The 24,870-nt window shown below is 40.3% G+C and overlaps 1 long non-coding RNA gene across 1 annotated transcript in view; it reads left to right on the top strand.

Annotated features, from left to right (window-relative positions):
- The window catches only part of LOC140133051 (uncharacterized), a 47,059-nt gene extending 23,659 nt beyond the window's left edge, over nucleotides 1–23,400 (top strand). Inside the window, exons 3-4 of the long non-coding RNA XR_011855779.1 lie at nucleotides 14,209–14,283; nucleotides 23,272–23,400. This is a non-coding gene — a long non-coding RNA (uncharacterized lncRNA). The remainder of the gene's footprint in view (nucleotides 1–14,208; nucleotides 14,284–23,271) is intronic.
- The last annotated feature ends 1,470 nt before the right edge of the window (nucleotides 23,401–24,870 follow it).

Below are 24,870 nucleotides of genomic sequence, written 5' to 3'. Positions count from 1 at the left end.
GTCTGATATGCCCATATATTTGCTACCTTTTGTTTTCCTGTTTTATTTCACTAATGAGTGAGGACTAATGCAAAAAGTCACGTGTACTCGAAAATGCTAACAATAAAAAATACAACTCTTCCTGCAACAAAAATAAACACTAAAACAGCTCCATCAACAAAAAATAAAATTGTTATGCATCTTTTTTTCCTCAAATGAATTTTTTATTCTGCAAAATTACTCAAACATAAAAAAAGCTATGTACATGGGATATCACCGTAATCATAATGACCCATAGAGTAAAAGTAAAATTACATTTTTCCATGTATAAAAAAAAGGTTAAAAATCAATTCCAGAATTTATTTTTTGTATTTCCCCAGTCAATGCATTTTCATCAATGTAATATTGTCACCCTCAAGGGGTTAAGTTGCCAAAATAGGGTCTCTCTTTGGTAGTTTCCATTGTTCTGGTTCTCATAGGGGCTCTGCAAATGTGACATAGAATCTGCAATCTGTCCCAGCAAACTCCAAAAACCAATTGTTTCACCTTCTCTTCTGTGCCCCACTGTGTGACCCTATAACAGTTTCCGACCACAAATGGGATATTTCGGTATTCAAGACAACTAGTACCTTTTCTTCTTTACCCCTTGCACAAATAATTGTATTACTTAATTATATTAACCCAAAGTTTCCACAAAATGAAGTACAAGATGTCACAAAAGAATGGAATAGGTTAAAAGAGGGTAGGGGAGGAAGTGCTCTAACTAAAGATCAGTATACAATCTTATATACATACACCCATAACTCACACACATTGCCCATCCCCACACCAACTCCACCACTGTCTTGGCCAATCCGATGAAGATATAGAGTCAATAGGTGTTCTCCTTGCTTCCACATCTTCTTATCTCACAAACTTGAAGAGAAGTAATTTTAGTCTTTGCTCTCTCTCCCCCCACATCTGGGAGAATCCCCAGGGGGCAAAGATATGCAGCTGTCCTCAGTGTCTTCTTGTCAGGATGCCCTTAGCCTCCAGGTATAATATCACAGTCCATTATTATCACACGCAGGTTGTCTCCACAATCTTTATTAGGGGCAGTGTAGGCATTTATAGCTTAGTTCTTCCTCTGTCCACAAATACCCTTACATTATTTCAAGCCACATCATGTTGAACCTCCAACAGCCATATACATACATTTTCTCAATTGCATGTTATTAATAAAATAATTACCAGTAAAAAGATAATTTATCATAAATGTAGCCATGTTGTCCCTTAGAAATGTTTTCCTTGGACACAACCACCCCGCACTCGTTGGCAGCGGTGGCTACACATGCACCATTGAGGAGTCCGAGCACTTGGATTCAGCGTTCATTACCAAAGGACGGCTGTGGCAGGTGCAGTAACTCCTGCCAATTTCACATGCAATCACTGTTTCTTTGTGCAATCACGTCAGCAATGGTATCAAAGAACAACAATCTTGTTTCTAAGGGATAACATGGCTACATTTAGAGGAAATTATCTTCACACTATTGAATTTTTCAATAGCATCCAATTGAAAGAATTAGGGCAGCCGCTCAGCTACTATGGAGAAAGGAGGGAGGAGTACCCCTCACCCCTCCCCTCTGCACCCGGCTTGTGTCTGACGGCTTATGTCTGCTCATGTCTGCTCATGCAGATGTGTGCATGGAGCCTAAGGCCTGATGAACACAAACATATATAGCGGCTGTGAGGTAGCTGCAAAAAAAGCAGTTAGCTCACGGCACCATAAAAGTGCATTGGTTCACAACATGTCTAACCACACTCCAACTGAACCAGATGGTCGCACCACAAATAACATGGCAGGTCCAATTCCAGCCCTTATCTCTGGTGCGGCCACTCAGTTTCCTATGGAGAGGGGAGGGGCAGAAGTACACTTTCCTTACACCCTTGTTTACACGGCTGAATAAAACAGTCAGGGTTTGCAGACCGTTTTTGCACATGTTCAGCGATCTCGAAGAGTTAATGCCAATAGCCATACATGGCTGCTCGTAGCCTAACAATGCAGCTTATTGTTCATGTGTGTGATGTGATATTGATGAAAGACAACAAACAACATAGTTTGCTATAATTACAACTGTCACTAGTAGTGCTCATGGTTAACTAAAAACCCAGTACTTTTATAACAGATCTGCTATTATAATCAATAGTTTAGTGTCCTTTAAGTTGGAAACGACTTTTACTGTCACTATTTATGCTCTCTACAGTCGTGACATACTCCAAAGGAATACTTTTTTTTTGTTTCTTCCTGAACAAATCTTCTGTCCTCTTCATACTGAACAATTGCTGTATTTTACAGCAGTTCCACATTTTTTGGTACATTAGGTCTCACGAACAAAAATGACTTTTGTCTTCTAAGTAGGTATTGAGTAAATGTCTTCTTTAGGCATATCTGTAAGAAAAAGTTCTACAATCAAATGAAACTTGTTATGTTAAAAATCACATACAATCTGAGGGCTCTGTCTTTTATATTAAACTAATAAGTTGTTCCTTTAACTACCTGCTTACTCCATTTACTAGTGCAGTGGATGATCAAACATTCAAGGAAATCTACCACCAGTTAATATAGAGTGAGTTAGGCGCCACAATCGCCGTTTGGGTAAATATGGGCCCCCAACTGTACCAACCACCAATATGGAAATAGTATCTTGAAGCAAGGTGGGTAAAATATAACTTTTATTCAAAAATCCTTAAAACTTACTTATTGAACCAAAATACAAACAATGTGCTATCATCATATGAGCAACCACGTATAAAGTACAGCCCGTGTTACGTGATGCTCAAAAAATCTCAAATCAAATTCATAAAGAGGACAGCAAAACGTTACATGATTGACTATCCTGTAATAGTTAGAAAGCTATCTATGCGCCATAGGGCAACCAGGTACAGATGAGGGATAGGCTTGATATACATAAATTGATAATCAAATGTATCCACTATATATCATGCTCAAATGTCTAGTACAGAGTGGACACAATATAGATGTGGGCACATACAGTTAAATAGCAGGTGGCATGTTCTTACCGTCCACCAGTCCAAAATGGAAAAGATGGGAAAAGCATAAGGTGATCTTACCATTCCTGGAGATCTCAGGTCATCGACTCATGCAGTTCATGCCGAGACTCTGTATAACCCTCAGCTTTAAATTGCCCTTCAGGTGCCCAGACTCCCGTCCTCACAAGGACGGTCCACAACTATCCCTACTGGATATCTTGCCCTAGCTTAGATAGTCTCCGGCAAACAACAATCCCAACGTGTTTCCTCTGCTATATTGCAGATTCATCAGGAGAAACAGATCAGGTCAGACAAATCCTTTTCGAAAATAATAAAAGATGTATAGCTAGTTAGAACAAAGCAATAATAATTGCACTGCTCTACAATAAAATAGAAGCAAAAAATATTGATACACAAGTGAAAATTTGCGCATTACATCTGGAAAATAAAGATACATAAGGCACTGTACAAGGTGCAGACCAAGGTGTACTTGAAAAACGACAACAAAAGTCACAGAAACTAGCCAAAATAAAGTAAAATACATGTTCCCCACTAACTCACACAGCTATGCCACCTCACCTATAAAACAGTCAGCACTGCATGCCCCCCTCCCCTTGAATCCAGAGCTTATATTGTCTATAGAGCTTTTCAGGGAAGGACTTAGATTCAGTGTGTAGAATTTTACAGCCTGATAAACTCTCACCTGGAGAATGTTCTGTGATGACTTCAAAAACATTTGGTCATCTTTTCTCCACACCTACCCCCATCGCTGCCTCAAGACATGGAAACAAAGAAACTGTTTGAATATTCCTGGACTCTCCCCCTCATTAACACTTTGTCTAATCCTGAATGATTCTGTGGACTAATTAATCAATGGGAGGTTCTGAAACCTAAACTAAACAGAAATCTTATAAAACAATATGAGGTACAGGAAATAGGGTTCACTCTACGGGGCTGCTAAGACCTGCACAGAGTCTGCACGACTCTGTAGTAACTGTAAAATTACCTATTTTCAAAGGAAGACAGCACAGGTGATTTCAACATCGCACAGATTTACATTGCAGAACTTGTAACAATATACACTCACCGGCCACTTTATTAGGTACACCTGTCCAACTGCTCGTTAACACTTAATTTCTAATCAGCCAATCACATGGCGGCAACTCAGTGCATTTAGGCATGTAGACATGGTCAAGACAATCTCCTGCAGTTCAAACCGAGCATCAGTATGGGGAAGAAAGGTGAGTGCCTTTGAACGTGGCATGGTTGTCGGTGCCAGAAGGGCTGGTCTGAGTATTTCAGAAACTGCTGATCTACTGGGATTTTCACGCACAACCATCTCTAGGGTTTACAGAGAATGGTCCGAAAAAGAAAAAACATCCAGTGAGCGGCAGTTCTGTGGGCGGAAATGCCTTGTTGATGCCAGAGGTCAGAGGAGAATGGGCAGACTGGTTCGAGCTGATAGAAAGGACAGTGACTCAAATCACCACCCGTTACAACCAAGGTAGGCAGAAAAGCATCTCTGAATGCACAGTACGTCGAACTTTGAGGCAGATGGGCTACAGCAGCAGAAGACCACACCGGGTGCCACTCCTTTCAGCTAAGAACAGGAAACTGAGGCTACAATTTGCACAAGCTCATCGAAATCGGACAGTAGAAGATTGGAAAAACGTTGCCTGGTCTGATGAATCTCGATTTCTGCTGCGACATTCGGATGGTAAGGTCAGAATTTGGCGTCAACAACATGAAAGCATGGATCCATCCTGCCTTGTATCAACGGTTCAGGCTGGTGGTGATGGTGTCATGGTGTGGGGAATATTTTCTTGGCACTCTTTGGGCCCCTTGGTACCAATTGAGCATCAATGCAACGCCACAGCCTACCTGAGTATTGTTGCTGACCATGTCCATCCCTTTATGACCACAATGTACCCAACATCTGATGGCTACTTTCAGCAGGATAATGCGCCATGTCATAAAGCTGGAATCATCTCAGACTGGTTTCTTATACATGACAATGAGTTCACTGTACTCAAATGGCCTCCACAGTCACCAGATCTCAATCCAATAGAGCATCTTTGGGATGTGGTGGAACGGGAGATTCGCATCATGGATGTGCAGCCGACAAATCTGCGGCAACTGTGTGATGCCATCATGTCAATATGGACCAAAATCTCTGAGGAATGCACCTTGTTGAATCTATGCCACGAAGAATTGAGGCAGTTCTGAAGGCAAAAGGGGGTCCAACCCGTTACTAGCATGGTGTACCACTTTGTAACGGGTTGGACCCCCTTTTGCCTTCAGAACTGCCTCAATTCTTCGTGGCATATATATATATATATATATATATATATATATATATATATATATATATTCAGTGCCTACAAGGAGTATTCAACCCCCTGCAGATTTAGCAGGTTTGATAAGAAGCAAATAAGTTAGAGCCTTCAAACTTCAAACAAGAGCAGGATTTATTAACAGATGCATAAATCTTACAAACCAAAAAGTTATGTTGCTTAGTTATATTTTAATAAATTTTAAACATAAAAGTATGGGTCAATTATTATCCAACCCCTAGGTTTAATATTTTGTGGAATAACCCTTGTTTGTAATTACAGCTAATAATCGTCTTTTATAAGACCTGATCAGGCCAACACAGGTCTCTGGAGTTATCTTGGCCCACTCCTCCATGCAGATCTTCTCCAAGTTATCTAGGTTCTTTGGGTGTCATGTGGACTTTATGGAGGAGCAGAGGTTCTTGGCCAAAATCTCCAAGTAGGCCGTGCTATCCATCTTCCCATGGATGCGGACCAGATGGCCAGGCCCCTTGGCTGAGAAGCAGCCCCACAGCATGATGCTGCCACCACCATGCTTGACTGTAGGGATGGTATTCTTGGGGTCGTATGCAGTGCCATCCAGTCTCCAAACGTCACGTGTGTGGTTGGCACCAAAGATCTCGATCTTGGCCTCATCAGACCAGAGAACCTTGAACCAGTCTTTCTCAGAGTCCTCCAAGTAATCATGAGCAAACTGTAAACAAGCCTTGACATGACGCTTTGAAAGTAAAGGTACCTTATGTGCTTGTCTGGAACGTAGACCATTGCGGTGGAGTACGTTACTTATGTTATTGACTGAAACCAATGTCCCCACTGCCATGAGATCTTCCCGGATCGCCTCCCTTGTTGTCCTTGGGTTAACCTTAACTCTTCGAACAAGCCTGGCCTCGGCACGGGAGGAAACTTTCAATGGCTGTCCAGGCCGTGGAAGGCTAACAGTAGTTCCATAAGCCTGCCACTTCCGGATGATGCTCCCAACAGTGGAGACAGGTAGGCCCAACTCTTTGGAAAGGGTTTTGTACCCCTTGCCAGCCTTGTGACCATCCACGATCTTGTCTCTAATGGCCTTGGAATGCTCCTTTGTCTTTCCCCATGTTGACCATGTATAAGTGCTGTTCACAAGTTTGGGGAGGGTCTTAAATAGTCAGAAAAGGCTGGAAAAACAGATAATGAATCCAAACATGTGAAGCTCATTGTTCTTTGTGCCTGAACTACTTCTTAATACTTTTGGGGAACCAAACAGAATTCTGGTGGTTTGAGGGGTTGAATAATAATTGACCCACACTTTTATGTTTAAAATTTATTAAAATTTAACTGAGCAACATTACTTTTTGGTTTGTAAGATTTATGCATCTGTTAATAAATCCTGCTCTTGTTTGAAGCTTGAAGGCTCTAACTTATTTGCTTCTTATCAAACCTGCCAAATCTGCAGGGGGTTGTATACTACTTGTAGGCACTATATATATATATATATATATATATATATATATATATATATATATATATATATATATATAAATAATAGAATGTCCATGTTGCAAACAATATATTGGCTGCACATGCAGAACCCTAAAACAAAGGATTAGTCAACACATTAACAATATAATTAATGGCTTTGACAACCATATTTTGTCAGCATGTTTTAAAAGAGTTCATAGCAAGAACCTTAAAGGACTACGTATCTATGCTATCTGGTCAGTAAAAAAAGATTGGAGGGGAGGAAACTACATAGCTAAAATGTCTCTGGCAGAATCACAATACATTTATGATTTCAATTAATTTGTACCTATGGGATTAAATGCAGAAATGGAACTCTTTGGCTTTTTATAACAGTTCTGTATGTGGCTTTTGTATTGCCTATGTTGTAATTTTTTATTGTATGGAAATTGCATGCATAACTGTAGTGAGGGGAAGAGATGTGATTTATAAAGTCTGGATCAGGCTGATTACCCAGCACACAGACCACTGCATCGCACCCCCGTCCCCCATACACAGGATGATATTCTACTAGATATTCTATCAAATATTTTATAGAGTATGGAATATTGGGTAAACTCTATGAAATATAAAATATCGGTAAATACTAGGAAAATAATAGGATGGTATTCTGTGGCATGCTATAGGATCGTGTATGCTTTACTAATTCATATTAGTTCAGTAACAGTATGTGTTTGGTCATTACAAAAAGTTTGCCTGTTGCTATATGTTGTCACGGGTGTTCCTGCGACCCTTATCCCCGGTCACAGGCGCACTTGTGTGCCTCTGGAGTCAGCCTTCCCCGGCTCCAGCTGCGGTCTCCTCAGTAACAGTTCCGGCTCTGTAAGTAATTGTGGAAGTAGTACACGTCACTCAATGTTGGTGGTATGAGTGCACAAGTAGGCTGCAACACCTCTCAATAAATCTTGAAAAAAACTTGGCACTCCTGTGATACTTGATTTGCATATTTTATTATAGTGGATCGGCAATCCAAAATTAATGCAACGTTTCAGTCTTATAACATCAGACCTTCTTCAGGCACGGATTGCTGGGCTTGCGGTGGTGTGAATACGGTTCTATGACCGTTGTGGCGCTTGGGGAGCTGTGGAGCGCGGGAGACCCTGCTGTAGGTTGGCTGAGGAAGGAGCAAGCAGCTCCGAAACAAGTACATAAAAAACTTAGTGGATTTTTATTATTGGTGCCTTGTGTGGAGATCAAAATGGAGGAAGATAAATATTACCTACATCCATTTGAACTCACGGGATTAAAATCTTACTATAGACTGTTGTTTCACCAATTTTGGTCAGCTGACTAAGGCGCCGACAACAGCGACCCAGAGACTCTTAGATCAGCTCATCCGAAACGCCAGGACTGACAGAGGAAGCGTGCAGACAAAATTAAACGGACGAGCCCACGTACCAAACACTCCCGTAATCCTTATAGAGTCAGTGAGTACCCTATTTTCCGGACTATAAGGCGCACTTAAAAGCCTTGGATTTCCTTGGAAATCCAAAGTGCGCCTTATAGTCCGGTGCGCCCTATGTATGGCACAGGGCAGCGGACCATACTTACATAGGTCCCCGCTACCGGAGACCGGAGACAGCAGATCTCCAGCGGGAACTGCAGACCACGCGGCACGAACAACTTCTGCCGCGTGGTCTGCAGTTCCTGCTGGAGATCTGCTGTCTCCGGTAGCGGGGACCTATGTAAGTATGGTCCGCTGCCCTCCTCCACCTCCCCCTCACCTTCCCCACTCACCTTCCCCGCGTCGCCGCGTCTCTTCTCCGCGTCGCGTCCCGTCGGGTCTCCGCTCCGCCCCCGGACCTCCGCCACGCCCCCGACCCTGCGCCTTATAGTCCGATGCGCCTTATATATGGAATTATTACATATATAAGGCGCATCGGACTAATGCGCCTTATATTCCAATGCGCCTTATGGCCCGGAAAATACGGTAAACATATATAAAAAATAAATATTCCCTGTAGATATACAGAGAGACTTCCATCCACACAAATGTCTTAACATGTGGAAAGACTGTTCTCAAGAATACTTTTAGAGCCTGGGCCCAAGCATATCTAATAGATTGAGATTGATTTATATTTCTAATTTGTGTTTTTTATTTTTGTGATGGATTAAATACAGTTGCTTATCTTGAAATGAGTAGAGGGGCCTGACTATACATGGTGTTGGAAAGCACTGGCTTAACCAAAAAACTTCAATGATGAAATAATAAATATAACATTCTCCAGAAAGTTTGACTTCCTCTTTTGCATTTTACTTTTTATCTGTAGAAGAATGTCAACGAGATGTTCTGCTTGTCTACAGTAGGAAATGGAAATTCAAGAACTTTCCCTTAGTCTTGATATCAGAACAGTTGTTACTCACACAGCTTGCAAAAATAGCCCTACTATTTTCAAGGTCTTACCCCTTCTTCCATATAACATATGGTGCAAGTACTTCCTCTGTGGAGCTTAACTGAAACTGGCCTTGAAGTGTGATTATTTATAGACTGTATAGTAGTAAGTTGTAATTAGACATACTACATCCATGTGCAGTAGGTGTACACAAAGATACAAAAACATATTCAAAATATAATTTAAGTAAAACTGCATAAAACAGAGACAGGTTACTCGCATATAAGGACCAAACAGGAGGCCCGAGTACCCCTTGTAGTCACCTACAGCCACAACTGGAGATCCTATATCTTAATGACAGGGAACTGCGATTCTGCCTAAAGATACAAGACCAAAAGAAATATCCCCAGTCCCTCTTCTTCTTTCCTTCTGGAAACCACCAAAGTTGAAACAACATGTTGTCTGGAGTGCCCTAAGACCCCCAACAGAAAATGGCACCTCACCTTGGCTGCAAAACAGGCGCAAAATGTGTTGGCACTTTCACACAGGTGACCATGTTCCTGTATCACAATCACAGCAGGTACAAAAGATCAAGGTGATATTTTCCTGCAGGTCTTCATACCTTGTTATGTGTAAACAGTGTCCAACCACAATGCTTTATGTTGGTGAAACAGGCCAGGCTTGAACTTGCACCAATCTGACATTAGAAAGGAAAGGAAATATTTCCCAACGGCTGCACATATCTTCAGAGAGGAGCACACTATGGAAGATTTGTGGATTACTATTTTAATAGGCCATTTCAAGACACAGAGGGATAGGAAAGAATGGAAGTATAAATGAATGCAGAGATTTAACACCTCACAAAGTGGTCTACATTTACATGGGAGCTTCATGACAGCCTCTCTCTGACATGGCCACAAAAAGATAAGAGCCAGCCATCTCCTGTCATGCTTCACAGGTTTCTAGTCTGTATATATCAATCTTGTTTTAAAGTTTTTTTTAAATATCCTTTGATCATTGTCTAGTGGGTATAAAATGCTGGGAATTTTCTGTTTCATGCATATCATCATGTCTGACGAAGAGAACGAGTATTCACGAAAGCTCACTATCAAATATACTCAGTTAGCCTCTAAAAAAAACCCATTTTTTTTTCACTCTTCTACATCTGAAACAGGAAGTTTTTTCATGAAACCAGTATAAACAGTTTCCCTTTTAGGTCAATTAGGATTACCAAAGTTATATATATATATATTAGCAAAATGCCAGCATAATGAGAGAGGGAGAATGTTTTAGGGCAAAAGTTTATATACATCTCATTAGTATTTGGTAGCATTGCTCTTAACTGTATAACTTGGGCCAAATGTTTTGAATATCCTTCCACAATCTTTCCAAAAATAGTTGATAGGAATTTGAGCCCATTCGTCCTGACAGAACTGGTGTCCTTTTTATAGGCCGCCTTGCTCGCACCTGCCTTTTCAGCTTTGCCCATTAATTTTCAATAGGATTGAGATCGGGGCTTTGTGATGGCCACTCCAAAAACATTAATCTGTCTACAGCATTCTGTCGTAGTTTTCACAAAAAAACTGTCTGCACCACATTTATTAAGGGTTTTAGACAGTTTTCTGGCTCTCCTACAACTTGCAAGACAAAAGCGCCATGGCCTTGCACCAAAAAGGTCAGTGTCTCAAAAATACTGCTGACCTGAATTTTGTCCTAATTTTTTGGCGAAAAGAAAGCCAACTAATAGGAAGTGCAGAGTACGACTAGACAGGTTATACTGCAGAATAAGTAGTCTAACTCTGCACTCTCAAACCATAGGAAACTTTTTATAAATCTAAAACTTTTTTATAAAACTGACTTTGGGCTGCCCCAAATTGCTTAAAGGCATAATGATCTTAGTGTATCTAAACTTTTTATAAAAATGCCTAAAACATTCTATCTGTCTCATTCTTCTGGCATTTGGCAAATATAGTTAATTTTGATAATCATACTGACCTAAAACCAGAAAGGTTTATTCTGATTTCAAATCAGAAAACTTTCTTTTAGTAATATGTTAATTAACAGCAGAGGCTACTTGGGCGTGTACTAGCCTTAGTCAAATGGAAGGTTGTAGAGCAAGATGCGGGACTCGCCATCGGAGCTTCAAAACTTTATTGGTGCATAGGAGTAATACAGGACACCGTAATGCGGCTGAAGCAACGGGATGTTTCGTGCTGCCAAGCACTTTCTCTAGCCTCCTAAGTCATGTATAAGTGTTACTCCCGGAAGGTTTGCCGTGGATACACAAACACAATGCATTGCAATCATACAAAGGAGAAACACTTATATTACAACATTCACATAAACCGTGGTTATTTAAAAAGGCAGGAGGGGTTCTAATTTTGCACATGAGTAGACATTATGAGTAGAAAAGTGCACAATAGCTATAAAAATACGCACAAATCACACAATGCGGTCATTCAAGCCTTATGGTCCCAATGTATCACACCTCTTGTTTCACAACGTAGAGATCCTTCTGGTGGTCTCTTCCACTAGGGTTTCTATCTACTCGTTTGATGCCAGAGAAGCGTAGAGGGTTAATGTCGCCTGAATGACACGTTCTGATGTGATCGATGAGCCTAAGACAACCATTCCCTGAAGTGATAGAATTTAAATGTTCCCTAAATCTAGTAAAAAGACTCCTGATCGTTTCACCGATGTAAAACTTATTACATGGGCAAAAAAGTACATAGACCACAAAGGAGGTCCTATGGGTGATAAAGTCTCTAACGTCAACCGTGACACCCCCATCAAAAATTGCAGTGATCACACATGTGGTTCTATTTCGGGACAACATCACTCAACCAATTTTGTCTGGGGACAGAGTACCTACTTTGGACCAACTGGGTCTTAAATGTAGGACATTTCCTTAATATGACGAGGTGTCTGTAGCATGTAACATCAACAAGCTTCGGTTCCTGGCCGAGTATATTCCAGTGTTTATTGATTATATTCCGGATAATTAATTTACTAGAACTGAAATCGAAGGAGAACGCAAATCTGACTTTAGTTTCCTTTATGCCGTTTCTACCGAAATTCAATAATCTGCATCTAGGAACCTCGACTGCTTTTTGAAGGGCATCTTCAATCATTTTAACTGGGACCTTTTTATTTTTTGCCCCATAGGGACAGGGACTGATCTGGCAAGCTCTGTGTAGCACTATGGAATCTGTGTGCGCTATATAAATAAAGGAATTATTCTTATTATCATAACGTTCTGTTGTATTGAATACCCCTTAAGAATTATATGGATGACTAATCTTACTATAACCGCTAGTATGTTATTAATTATTTAACACAATTGTTATGTGTCTCATGACTTAATACATACATACCATTTTTTATATCTGAATGTACAGAGATGATATAATAACAATAATGAATCCTTTTATTGGTGCTTAAATTTTTTACTTACGTAACTGAGGAACATTATTATTATGGATAGGAAAACCACCACAGAACACACTAGTTCAGGGGAATAATTTGTTGACTGGATTTTATGTTTCCAACAATCTACAGAATAAAAAGAAGTAGTATTAAAAAAAATTCATATTGAATCTACAATTCAGTATGGTTTTCTTATATCAATAATTAGACAAACAGAATTAACCCCTTAACACTGACGCTTGTTTTCAGCTTAAAGGAAACCTACCACGTGAAATAGTAGGTGTAAGATGCAAATACCAAGCACCAGCTCAGGGTGAGCTGGTGCCGGAGCTTATTTTCATTATTGTCATAAACCGCTGTATCGCGGCTTAAACACTTTTTAATGTTTATATGTGAAGCAGCTTCTACATATGTGCGCATGGGGCGCCGAAGCTGCTTCACATTAAAACATTACAAAGTGTTTAAACCGCAATACAGCGGTTTATGACCAGCTCACCCTGAGCTGGTGCTTGGTATTTGCAGCTTACACCTACTATTTCATGTGGTAGGTTTCCTTTAATGAATAGACTCTATTCTTAGAGTCATTACTTAGAGTCTATTCTTGTGACACATTATACTTTATGTTAGTTGTAAACTTAAGGTGATAAGTTTTCAGTTTAGTTCTGAAAAAAAATGAAAATGTAGCAAAATTTCAGAACATTTTCCAGGCAGATAGTTAAACTAACTATGTTATGATGCTTAGAACTTTAGGTGCTGAATCCAGCACTGCTCCGGCGGCCATGTTTGTTTACATGGCGCCTGGACAGGAGCGACAGCAGCGCGGGACACCGGAGGGCACCGAAAGGTAAGTAGATCTTTATTATATTAAGCAGCCCCCTCCGGCCACCTTTTAGTTTTTTTTCATAGCTCTCAGACAACCCCTTTAATGGCAAGCTATTCTGCTAACTCAGGATAGAGGGATGCTTTGGCACTAACGTTTCAGAGGAATAACTTCTGTGTTTATCTGTTGAAAGATCTAGTTGAAGGCTTGAGGAATAACTTCTGTGTTTATCTGTTGAAAGATCTAGTCAAAGGCTTATTTTTTGCGAAAACAGTTGTTCTTTTCAGTTGTATCATTTTAGGCGCTAAACTTTTTTATCGCTAACTCAGGATAGAGGGATGCTTTGGCACTAACGTTACAAAATTTTTTTGTATCAACAATTTTTCAGAGGAATAACTTCTGTGTTTATCTGTTAAAAGATCTAGTCAAGGGCTTATTTTTTTGCGAAAACAGTTGTTCTTTTCAGTTGTATCATTTTAGGCGCTAAACTTTTTTATCGCTTTTTAGAACATTATTCTAAGGGTATTTGATGAAGGGTATTTGATGAAAAATTCGATATAAGGTTTTTTTAAAAAAAATGTTTACGTTGTTCACGGTGTGGTTTCAATATTGATTTAGTTTTATTGTACAGCTTAATATACACAGTGATACCAAATACGTATTTTTTTTGTGTTTAATATACTTTATTTGGTTTTTATATGTAACTGTGGTGATTAGGGAACTTTTATTTTATTTATTAAATTATTATAATAAAATGATTTTTACTTATTTTACTTTTTAATTTTTCCAGGTTCGTCTGAGTGCTTGTTCAAGCCCTTACACACTGCAATACACATGTCCCTTTTCTGAAATCTGTAAGTTACAGGTAAATCCCTTATCTTTTATACATAATAAAATATATCTATAAAGAAGTATAAGCTCTAGATTTGAAGTGATGGCATATTATAATACTACGCCTTTATATCATATTACAGCATAAATCTCTATTGTGGCTATGATCAGACCACAATTTGTTTGGCCAGACCACGGCTATGATTACAGTCCGTTGTTGTGTTTGTTTTCTCTGTTTCTTAATTTTGTTGTGACTGACTGATATTTCTTTATTCTCTACCAATTTGCTCCATCTGCCAGCAGCTTGCAGTGGAAAGCAAATTCAAGCAGTCGTTTGCAGGATCACACAGTGTTTGTTAGTTAACTCTAGAAAGTGATAGGTTAACTCGCTGCTGACAGATATTATTGTGTGTGTGTGTGCGCGTGCATTTTCTGTACTGGCTTCTGACAGTATCATTACCATTACAAGAGGACTGATAGAGCATTGTTTTAACCTGTTTTGGCACCAACACATCCGGGTAGTGTGAGGGACCAGTGTGACAAATTTTGTTAGGTGTTGTTAATGCATTGTTTTATCTATCACTATAATGCGGTAGCAAGTTATATTTATAAGGACCCCAAGAATAATAACATAAATATAGTACAATATAGTTTTCCAATATTTGTCATATTGTCATACTGGTTCTCTATAACATGAATTGTGTTGGAGAGAAGTTCATACCTTTCTTAACCTGAGCTTACTTGTGGTTTCCCGACATTAACACACACCCCTTTCTTATACTAGCATAATCACATGAACAGATACATACATTTTCAAAAGATCCCAGTATGAAAGATAGCTTACCAAAAGAGTACATTTTCATAGAGTAATCAAGCCTGGGTTAGCCATGATATGGAAACAACATTTCAGACAAATACCATACCTGTAAGCTGCATGTCTATTTGATTTTCCAAAACATGGTGTCTCCAGTTCCCATTGTTGTATGAATGATTACTTGAAGAATGATTACACAGAGATTCTATGAGGGATGCAAATATGTTTCTATGGCTTTCATTTCTCTGTAAAAACAAATATATGTTTCAGATAGATTTTGCACAGTATAATATGGTTTTTAATTCATATGCCTAATAAAGATGTGCTCCTGTGTTCCACTGGTACGTCTGAGAATAAATAGTGAACTTTTAATGACTTTTAATGTAACTTAGGTTATGCTGCCACTTCATTTTGGTTATCTCTAAATGTTTGTAACTATGTAAAGGTTGTGCTTGTGGAGCAGGCCAGGAACAATCTTTCCTATTGATTCCTTAAAACAGAAAAAAAAGAATAGGATAGAACAAAGCTTAGCTGGTGCTGGAGGGGTGGTAATGCAGTCCCTGGGTAAGTGGTGGCCCCAGCGCTATGCTGGGTCCACCATGTGCCATCGAGGTGTCACCATGTGTTGCTGCTCCGGTAGAGATAATAAGCTGTTGTGCACCCCAATGGAAAACAAGTCCAGAGAGTCAGAGTAAGCAGTGAACACTTCTTTACTGAAGAAATTGAGGTAAGTAGCAATACAAAAAATACAAATCAAATGTCTGACTTCTCCGATGTCCTCCCAGACTGAAGAAGTGTTAATGCTGAGGAAATCGCTACGCTAGCGCTAGCTGTCACTCTCTTTTTCAGAAGGAAGCTACCCTAGGAGCCCAGACTCTATGGTAGAGAATCCCCATCTCAACTTCTTCTTCAAGCTCTGTTCCCCTACTGCAGACCTGTTCCCTAACTGCAGACACTAAGGACTGGGACTAATCTCCTTATATACAAGGGGAGGAGAGGTTACATTTTGAACAAACACCAAAGAGTTTTACCAAAGACTTACATTGATTCCCCATAAAATTCTAGGGTTCTAAAGTGTAAACAAGTTTCCAGACAGAACCTGTCATTATAAAGGTCAAGCTGTCTGCTGTCTGGTAAGCAAGTATGTTTATCTTCTGCAAAACAGATAGAGTTACACAGTTAGAAATATCTCTCAATGCTCATTAAGTCTTTCTACTAGTCTACCCAGATACAGTAATAATAAACAGAATGTAAATTAAAAAACTCTATAGATTAGTGCAAGTTAACCCTTGTTGTAAAATAAAGTAATAAGTGCTGAGTTCGCATAGGGGAAATATTCAAATGTCCACAAATGTCCAAAGTTTAATGCTCCTCTATTACAGGGTACTACAGGAACTTTAGCATATTGGTGCTCGTTAATTACCCCCATTGTTTTGAAGTTGATGCTTTCACCTGTTTAGCTGTGTCCCTAAGTCTTATTCATACAATAACACAAATAGTAATAATAATAAATCACAAAACTCCCAAATCATTTTGCCATTTACCCCATTGACAGAGGGTAATCAGGGTGTCAGTTGGTGTATTTTTCATTGGTAATGTCATACCTGGGGGGTAACTGGATTTTATATTACCAAACATTTATATTCCTTATACATTCCACTGTATACTACAACCAGTCTAGTTTGTGGGATCAAATAGCTTGACACAAGACCTGGTAGATGAACACAGGATCCAATAGGCACAGGATTTATTAGACAGACATGGGATCTAGTAGACAGTAAAGGTATCTCACACAGAATCCAGATGATGGATATGAGATCAAGAAGCTGGACATGAGATCAAATAGATGAACACAGGATCTCACACAGCATGCGATTGAGGGACATGGGATCCAACATGGAACCCCGTAGATGGACACAGGATCTCACGCACAATACGGTAGATGGTCATGGGATCTCACATAAGATGCAGTGGCCAGACACGGGATCCAATATGAAATGCTGGATCACTATGGAAGATTCATAAGATCGAAACTGGGGTCTATTATGGTATTTTAAAGAACACTGTGTGATCCACTATATACCCTTGTGATCTAGAGATGGATCCGGTAGATTCCCAGTGGACCTTTTGGGTCACTGTTGGATCTGGTGGATTGCTATGGAACATCCATGGGATCCATAACATCGCCACTGGGGTCACTTATGGTATCTCATATGCCATCGTGGGATACAGTAGATACTGTGTGATCTGCTATAATGCCACATGATCTATTGGTAGATCCATCAGATTCCCAGTGGATCTGTGGGTCACTGTCATTGCGAGACCTGTTGAATCACTTTGGAAGATCCATGGGATCCATAAGATTGACACTGGGGTCTCTTGTGTTTTCCTATAGACCATTGTGGGATCCAGTCATTGTGTGATGTACCGTTGGATCCGGTAGATTCCCAGGGGACCTGTTGCATCACTGCAAGACCTGTTGGATCACTTTGGAAGATCCATGGGATTCATAAGATCAACACTGGGGTCTTTTATGGTATCTTATACACCATTGTGGGATCCAGTGGAACCTGTGTGATCCACTATATCACCGTGTGATCTGTCGTTGGATCCGGTAGATTCCCAATGGACCTGTTGGGTCTCTGTGGGATCTGTTAGATCACTATGGAAGATCCATAAGATCAACAGTGGGGTCTCTTATGGTGTCTTATAAGCCATCGTTGGATCTAGTAGATTCTGTGTGATCCACTGTATCGGCACGTGAGCTATTGTTAGATCCAGTAGATTCCCAGTGGACCTGTTGGATCACTGTGGGATCTGTTAGGCCACTATGAAAGATCCATGGGAAACATAAGAGTGACACTGGGGTCTCTTATGGTATCTTATAGACCATCGTGGGATCCAGTAAATCCTGTGTGATCTGCTATATCACAGTGTTATCTACCAATGGATCAGTAGAATCCCATTGGACCTGTTGGGTCCAATGGAAGATCGATGGGATCCATAAGATTGACCATTATGGCTTCAGTAAATTGTTTGTGATCCACTACAAAACCGTGTGAGCTACTGTTGGATCTGGTAGATTCCCATTGACCCTGTTGCATCACTGCAAGATCTGGTGGATGACTATGGGAGATCCATGGGATCCATAAGGGTGACACTGGGATCTCTTATGGTATCTTATAAACCATTGAGGGATCCAGTAGATCCTGTGTAATCCGCTATATTACTGTGTTATCTACCATTAAATCAGGCAGATTCCTGGCGGACCTGTTGGGTCACTGTGGGATCTGATAGATCACTATGAAAGATCCATGGGATCCATAAGATCAACACTGGGGCATCTTATGGTATCTTATAGCCCATCCTGGGATCCAATAGATCATGTGTGATCCATTATATTGCTGTGTGATCTACCATTGGGTCCAGTAGATTCCATATGGACCTGTTGAGTCACTGCGGGATCTGGTGGATCACTATGAAAGATCCATGGGATCCATAAGATCAACACTGGGGTCTCTTATGATATCTTATAGACCATCGTGGGATACCGTAGATCCTGTGTGATCCACTATATAACTGTTTGATCTACCATTGGATCCAGTAGAATTCCAGTGTACCTGTTGGGTCACTGCAGGATCTGGACGATCACTATGGTGTTTCCATGGGATCCATAAGAGCGTCACTGGGGTCTCTTATGGTATCTTATAAACAATTGTGGGATCTAGTAGATTCTGTGTGATCCTCTACATCACCATGTGATCTACCGTTGGATCAGGTAGATTCCAGATGGACCTGTTGGCTCACTGTGGGATCTGTTGGATTACTATGGAAGATCCATGGGATCCATGAGATTGACACTGGGGTCTCTTATGGTATCTTATAGACCATCATTGGATCCAGTAGATCCTGTGTGATCCACTAGATCACCATGTAATCTACAGTTGGATCTGGTAGATTCTCGGTGGACCTGTTGGGTCACTGCAGGATCTGGTGGATCACGGGAGCTGGCAAACTGCCATAGAACCTTTTATATGATTTAGAAGATTCCCATAAGAGTCTCTTAAGGAATAAATATATCTCTGTTGGTATCTCTTCAGGATCTAGTTGATGATTTATGTGATCTTATGTGGGATCCAACAGAAAGACACAGGATTTGATAACTGGCATCAGGGCTCTTATAGATCTCACACTTAAAGAGAACCCGTCATGCAAAATAACCCCCTAAACTAAATATATTTTCATAAACTGTCATTAGAGAGCATTGCCTCTATCCCTTCATTGTCCCTCTACATGCCTGTAAACCTAAGCAAAGAGGTCCTAAAGCTGTATGCAAATGACCTGTTAAATGTCCAATGAAGCATTAGCATATTCAAGCTGTACACCTTATTCATGAGTGGGAGGCACAGCCACACCCCCAGTGCTTGACTGACAGCCTGTTTAATGATGTGAGGCTGTATAATGATGTGCTACCTGGTGCTGGTGGCCACGCCTCCTGCAGCCTGTGTGTGCATGTGTGTGTGTTTAGGAGAGATACAGCAGCTCCAGGCAGCCATGTTACAGCAGAACATGTCAGATTCATGTGGAGCTAATGTCTGTGTCTCTCACCTGTATATTAGGAGGATGCAGCATGTCAGCAGATGTAGCACACACACTAGCAATGCTTTACTATACATTACACACAGACATGAGCAGGGGGAGGAGAGGGGAGGGGGAACAGGGGTGACATCACTGCCTCTGACCATGTGACCAGCCTAATTTACATGATAAAAAATAGATGATTTTACAATGAATAATGTATGAAATAACTGGATAAAGGCTGGGATGGGATCCTTGTGAGCTGCTCCAACAGGTAGTAGTGACAGGACAAGTGACACAGACCTGATGACAGGTGTCCTTTAATCCACAAGATTCTTGTGAGAAACAGAGATCCCATGGGGTCTACTGCATGATTCAATAGATCAGTGTGCGGGATCCGGTGGGTCAACAATGGATCTGTTTGCTTGCTTTGGAATTACATGGATCACTATGAAAGATCCATGGGTTCTGGTAGATTAGGTTCTGCAATTTTATAGACTGGCACTAGAGATTTTAGGGATCCAGGGTTTGTGATGGCAGCCAGCAAATTGCCATGGAACAGCTTATGTGTCAGATCTCCATGGGATCCAGAAGACCACAAGGGATTTCCAATGGGAACTGGTAGATTGCTGTGGGATCTCCCATTGGTCTGATAGATCACATTGGGATCTCCTGTGTAATTTGGTAGACGGCCATGGGATCTGGTAGTCAGGCACAGGATCCTAAATGGGATCACAGGTTCCAACATGGGATCCAGTAGATGAATCTGGGATCTGTAGTCTGATCCAGTAGCTCACCATGGAAGATCACTGTGGGATGAGGTAGATAACCATGGGATCTACCATAGGATCCGGTAGTATCCTACCATAGGATCCGGTAGTAAAATACAGGATCCAACACGTAATCAGGTGGCCCAACACTGGATCTCATATGGAATCCGGAAGTCAGACACAGGATCCTGTAGAAAGACAGATTTGGAAGCCAAACACAGGCATCAAACCACAATTCGGTTTCTGTTGATAAGATATGGTTGGCAGACAGAAAAGTTCAGATGGCATCTGCTAGATGGACACAAAATCTGGTAAAGAACATGGGATATTGTAAAAGCACATGGGATTTAACATAGTATCTGGTAGATGGACATGAGATGCATCCAGTAGAATAAACAAACATGTGATCCGGCATACAGATACAGGTAGTAGCAGATGGACATGGGGTTTCCCATGGTATCCAGTATATCACCATTGGAGATCCCATGGGATATGTTAGATCACTCTGGGATTTCCCATGGGCTCCGCCAGGTCACCATGAGATATAATAGATTGTCACTGCATCTTTCAGTGATCCATGTCATGGGACATGGTAGATTGCGGTGGAACATTTTATGGGATCCTGTAGACATTGTGAGTGTCCACTGGGAAATCTTCAGGAATCAGTTAATTTTATGGGATCTTTCGTGGGATCCAGTAAATCTTCACATATTTTTTACAGGGTACCATATATCAATCTGGGATCCTGTGGGTCATCACAGAATCCAGTAAAATTACTGCATCACGGTATTAAATCTGTTATCAGATCCAGTTGATTATCCTGGTCCTATCATTTGATAAGGCTGCATTTGAGCATGCATGCTATTCTCTTTTTAGACTCTAAGACAGAGGTTAAAATACCTTAGTACAGCTCTAAGATTGGGATTTTCTTTTTTGTAATTATTAATCATTCATCATAATTAATTTATTAATTGAAACTTAAAGGATATCTACCATCAAAATCAAGAATGATAAAACCAAGGGCACTTACCATAGTCTCAGTGCCTGGATCTGTGAGTAATGGCCTCCTTCCTTCTATAATTAAAGGACATCTACAAACAGGATGGAGGATTGTAAACCAAGCACACTGGCACAGTGGGGTGTGCCTCATTTGGCAGGATCCACTGTTCTTTAAGCTTCCAATGCACTTGTTTTTAAGAACAAAAAGGCTTTAAAAATATTGCAAATGAGCTTGAGGGGCTGCAAGCTCCATCAACACCTATGGAGCCCCTCGGGCTCATTTACATACGTTTAAAAGCCTTTTTTGTAAAAATAATGGAATAAAAAGCTTAACGAAGAGCAGTTCCTGACAATGGGGGCACACACCAGTATGTTAGTGTGCTTGGTTTACAATCCCTAATCCTGGTGGTAGATGTCCTTTAGCTTTTTAATTTTAAAAGTTTATGCTTCATTTTGATGTTAAATTTCCTTTAGAAAGATTTTCCTTGAGAATAAAGGAATAACGCAAATACAATCTATGATTGGCAGTTCCTTCTGTTAGCTCACACTGGGTCTCTGCAAGTTTTGATACCTAAGGTGAGTTGATTTCCTCTACTAGGCTTTCCTACTCTTTTGAAGGACATTATCCTGGAAGAAAGCATTAAAGGGCAAAAAAGAACTATTTTGATCTAACCAATTGGCTGCAATGAAACAGAGAGTGAAAAATGTAAAGGGGTCTAAATACTTTCCTTACCCACTGTAAGTACAGATCTGAGAAGGTTTATATTTTATGGTTAGAACCATCGTACATGAATAAATAACAAATTTATGCAATTCTGCATAACTATATAACTATAAAGTTGAATAACTCGACCCTAATTGCCACAGCAGAAACTAGACTTTTAGTTGGCTTAGTTTATGCCAGAAAACTGAGAAGAACATACTGGTGTGTTAACAAGCTATTTTACACACTAACTTTTTGGTGAGAAAAGAATGCACCTTTTTCAGAGGCCATAATAACAATAATAATAATTTTTATTGTTATTATAAAAATAATAATTTATATAGTGCCAGCATTTATATAGCAATTTACAAATCATTGGGGTCGTAAATAAAATAGGACATTAGAGAGTAAAAACATAGTCATATAGAACAATAGGAGTGAGGGCCCTGCTCACAAGTGCTTACAGTCTATGATGCCCAAAATTGTCGAAAAACCAAGGATCACACTTCAGACACAAAGAAGGCTTTATTAGCATGCATACCTTCAAGACGTTCCATGAGGAGTGTGTGTGGGGGAGAGTTCCCGCCTATAAACACTCAAAGGGACACAATAGAAATTATGATGATTATGAATCCCCATTTATAGGGTGAACCTCCCACCCCCCGAATTTAAATTAGTGGGACCTCGTTTTTAAGTCTTGGGAAACCCATCTTCAATAGAAGGCTGCCCAATTGTCAAATTAATTCTAACGGTTCCATAGTAAGGTTATTTGTTTTTTTAGCCTGTTTTATTTCATAACTGTTTGTATATATTATATTTTTTGTGTGCATTGCACTTCTTTGTATATTAAAGTTTAACCTTAATAAGTCTCTGCTTGTAGCCTTAGAGAATCTAAGTTTCTGAAGAGATTTAAATTACCAGATTTTTATAGCATAGCATATTTAGCACATGTTCTGTGTGATTTACCAGTGTGAGTTGTACGTGTGAATAAGGTGCCTACGGCCTTCTTAGTATCAGTAAAATTGTCGGTGGTGGCTGCCTGTCTGGGTGCTAAGAGCAAATTTAACGTAAATGCTATGCCATTTTGGAGAATCGGGCTGGATTTATGTAGTAAATTGGAAGGCTAACTAGTGTAAATATACCCTGTGATTGATTCAGTTCAGATCAGGGCCAGGACGAGAAGTAGGCATGGTTTGGCGACCGCCTGTGTCATAGAGACAACAGCAGTGTAGTGTCATCGTCCTGAAAGAGAAGTGTGGGAGCAAAGAGAAGGCTACAGGTAGCATGAGAAGGTGAGTATACATGTTTTTTTTAATTCTGCTGTGGTGTAGGTATACTTTGGGCATGTGCTGGGCTACATATATATTGGGGTGCTATGGTAACCATATTTTTAATCAGGCAGCTGTGTCTTAATTAATGAGGAGATGCTGGTGTTAAATATGAATGAATGAGGGGGCAACTATACTGAGAGGTCACAATGTACTATCTGTATATGCAAGGTGCATGTTGTGGCCATTTTGAGGAGTAATAGCTGTTGCTCATGAATATTTTAAAGGGGAGCTTTGATTGGTTGCCATGGGCAACTTTCAGATTGATAAATCTGCCCCATTATGTTGACTTTGATATCTTTTAGGGATGGAGTTTGGAGATCTTCTCCAGAGGCCACAGTCACCAGGTGGCAAATTCTGAAGTGATAAGTCATGGCTGGGTGAAGTTGCCATAACATTCTCTACCTGACTGAAAAGGATTGCCAACTATGAGAAATCTGGCAAGAAGAAGATCAGGATAGACAAGAGCAACATGGGCATAGAAGGAAACAGCTGCAAACTAATTTGAATAGTAAGTGATGTCTGTGAGTGCCCTAACACAGCCAAGGTGTGAAGCACATTTAATGCATGTAAATATATATGATTGGTTAATTACTACTGATATATATTTCTGTATGCAGTATATTCGTTTTTAGATACATTTATGTGCATGATATTTTCATGAGTACTGTTTATTCATTGCTGGTAAATATTTGCCACAATTTTACAGAAAGGGGGGGGGGGCAATTTTGCTTGTCTGCCTAATTTATCCAAAAGCCTTGTCTCAGCCATGGCTCAAATCCTATTTCTCTTGTATAACATCACTGATGAATGTTTAGACTGTAAAGTTTGCAGAAAAGCTCAGCTAACTAAAGTAGTTAGTCTGGGTTTCAGCCTGTAAATAGTGTATATACAAGCAACCATCTATCCATTCAATAGTATCTAACTGAAATCCAAAACCAGGGCCGGTTTATGGAGAGGGCTCCCAGGGCATACACCTGGACCACCACCACTTTTATTCTAAAGGGGCCCTCACCAACCAATGGTCCGTTATATTGTGCGCGATTCTTGTGATCACATGGCCGCCCAAATCACCCACTATATATCAAGGGGACAGAATTTGGGTGGTAGCCAGAGGGAGACTCAGATCCTCTCACACACTGGTCTCTATGGCAGAGTGACGGAACAATACGCTCCCTGCTCTGCCATAGAACATCAGCTTCCTGGTGCAGTGATATATGAATATGTATTACTGGGGGCTGTATATATGTATTATGGGGGTCTGTAGATATTTATTACGGGGCGCTGTATATATATTTATTACTGGGGGCTGTATGTATTTTTTTACTGGGGGCTGTATAAATTCATTCGGGGGCTGCATATATTTATTATGGTGGGCTGTAGATATTTATTACGAGGGGCTGTATGTATTTATACTGGGGGAGCTGCA

Source organism: Engystomops pustulosus, chromosome 5 (assembly GCF_040894005.1).
Source record: "Engystomops pustulosus chromosome 5, aEngPut4.maternal, whole genome shotgun sequence".
In the NCBI taxonomy this organism is placed as follows: domain Eukaryota; kingdom Metazoa; phylum Chordata; class Amphibia; order Anura; family Leptodactylidae; genus Engystomops; species Engystomops pustulosus.
The sequence above is the reverse complement of the archived record's forward strand: the minus strand, read 5'-3'. Positions and strand labels throughout refer to the sequence as shown.